The sequence below is a fragment of the Morus notabilis genome, unplaced genomic scaffold (genome assembly GCF_000414095.1).
Source record: "Morus notabilis unplaced genomic scaffold, ASM41409v2 Scaffold522, whole genome shotgun sequence".
NCBI lineage: Eukaryota > Viridiplantae > Streptophyta > Magnoliopsida > Rosales > Moraceae > Morus > Morus notabilis.
In genome coordinates, this window is record NW_010358461.1 from 51,394 (window position 1) to 52,001 (window position 608).

The window sequence follows — 608 nt, forward strand, 5'->3', positions numbered from 1 at the left end:
GTAAAACGGAACTTGACCTCAAGTCGATTATGGATATCCTATGGGGATGATACACTATTATATTGAGTCATGGACTAGAGCTAATCAGAGCTTTGTAAATACGCTATATAAATTGAGAGTGCAGCTCTAGGCTTTTAGTGGAATAGCGCTAGAGTTTTATAATCATGAGACGGACTTGTTGGTTTACAAGTAGCGTTGTGATTATAGGAGCTTGATTTATATATGTCCATCGGGTCCCTTTGCTAGCTCACATAATTTCCTGTAACGATACGGTGTATTTCCTACACATTGGTAACTTGTGTTATTTCCGTAAAAGAGGTTCAAAGTTAATTCAAGGGTGATTTATCGGGTGAATTAATTGATAAATTAATTCTAGATAAATTGGTTGAATTATTGTTTTAAGAGTTGTTTAATATGGGAAGACTATTATATGGCTGTTTTGATCAGGCAATTTCTCTATTGGGTTGTTTGAATCAAAACTGAGACTCTATGCAAGTTTCCCGTATTGAAAAACTAGGAAAAACAACTTTCGTCAGTGCAGACAGGTCGACCGGTTGGGTAGACCGGTCACAGGTCGACCGGTCCGGTCGACCGGTTAGTGAAGACAG